We start from the raw sequence: 2,193 nt of genomic DNA on the forward strand, positions 1-2,193 counted from the left end.
CTCGCCTATCTATTTCTCGAAATATGTGTTGGTAAGCTTTCTCTTTAGCCGAATTCATCTTTACCTAGTGACGAAAGTCATGTTATGTTTCAATCACTTTGAAAATTGCTCTGACGAAAAATGGTATGTGAATAACGGTTATATCCGTCCTCTGAGAATGTTTCAATGATTGAAATGAGAGTTTAGATTACATAACCATTGGTAGCATATAAGCATTATTGTGGAAACATATATATGTATAAGTCCTTATTCCTTGAACCAAAGTTTGCGAACTTTGTTGATCAAGAGAAATGGAAGTGGCGTGAGCCAGGTCCGCGAACTGGCGGAAGTTCTCGACCCGAGAATTTCTGCTGGAGTTTGTGAACTCTTTCCATGAGCTTAAGTCCGAGAACCCAGTCCGTGAACTTGAGCAGGTTATATCTAAAAACCGGTTGTTCTTGAACTCATGTTTATTTAAACTAAGGAATGCTTTTGCAAAACGTGGCTATAAAGTTCATGAACCGATTCGAGTGAATCAAACCATTTTTGCTTCGATTGTGTCTTGTATAGTTACATAAGATCTAAGCAATTGAAAAAATCTCTAACTAGTTCATTTGAGTCATTTGAACTAGTTGTGGTGAAGAAGAATATGGTTGATATGAAAGTAATCATATGGATAACCATTTGGTTAACTATTGTTGAACCAACAAATGTTAATGTTTGGGAACGGTTCGTAAACCCAAAATTGGACATTTCATTTGTGTGTAACAAGCTAAGTTTTCAATCCAACGGTTGAGAAATATTAGCTTGAATCTAATCAGGTTTTCATCTAACGGTGAATATTGAATGCTTTGTTACCAAGCTAACATTGATTGCAAACCCTGATTTGAAAACTATATAAGGGAGAACTCTAGCAACTGGGAAACCTAATCCCCACACCTTACGTGTGATACTAGTTGCATAGCTAGAGTCGATTCTCCTTTAACCTTTGGTTTCTTCTTCTAAACCAGGTTAACGACTTAAAGACTTCATTGGGATTGTGAAGCCAGACCGATACTACTTTTCTTGTAGTTGTGTGATTTGATCTTGTTGTTTCTATCGTACGAGTACAATTGAAATAATTGGCTTGAGATTTTATATCTTCGATAGGCAAGATAGAAAAGTAATCACAAACACTTCGTCTCATCGTTTGTGATTCCACAATATCTTTTTTCACTGCGTCGATTGACATATTCTGAGGCGATCAATAATACTATGTTGTTCTTCGGGAATATAAGACCGGTTTATTGATCGGTTCTTGTTCACCTTGATTTATCAAAAGACGGAACAAAACTCGTAGGTATATTCGTGGGAGACGGATTTATCTATTACTGTAGACTTTTCTGTGTGATACAGATTTGTTTATTAAAGTCTTCGACTTTGGGTCGTAGCAACTCTTAGTTGTGGGTGAGATAAGCTAAGGGAATCAAGTACGTAAGATCCTGCTGGGATCAGAGGCGTAGGAGCATAACTGTACCTTGGATCAGTGTGAGATTGATTGGGGTTCAACTACAATCCAGACTGAAGTTAATTTGGAGTAGGCTAGTGTCTGTAGCGGCTTAATATAGCGTGTGTTCAATCTGGACTAGGTCCCGGGATTTTTCTGCATTTGCGGCTTCCTCGTTAACAAAATTCCGGTGTCTGTTTTATTTCTATTCCGCATTATATTTGTTTATATAATTGAAATATCACAGGTTGTGCGTTGTTCAATCAATTAGAATATCCGACCTTTTGGTTGTTGATTTAAATTGATTGACGCTTGGATATTGGTCTTTGATACCATCCAAGTTATCTCTCTTTGATAAAGACTCGCAGATTTCTATTGGCTTGAGTAAAGATCAAATCGAGGATTGAGATATAAACTCTTTGATATACTTTCATCTAGATTGAGTCTGACTGTCTAGTTGATTCTCTAGAAAGTATATTGGAGTTTGTCCATACAGATTGCTAATCGAATTGTTGGGTGTGGTTGTTGTACCCCCGTTTTTTCAATAATTGATTGTAATAAATTTTCAAAACAACTTTTTTTCTGTTTATGGAAATAATGGATTTTTTCAATTATGATTGAAATAATCAATTATTATAATGGTTACCAAACAATATGTAATCCATTATAATCTGCATAATGGACTATGGGCTGATAATCAATTAAAATAATGGTTACCTAACAACCCC

Source organism: Papaver somniferum, chromosome 1, assembly GCF_003573695.1.
Source record: "Papaver somniferum cultivar HN1 chromosome 1, ASM357369v1, whole genome shotgun sequence".
NCBI lineage: Eukaryota > Viridiplantae > Streptophyta > Magnoliopsida > Ranunculales > Papaveraceae > Papaver > Papaver somniferum.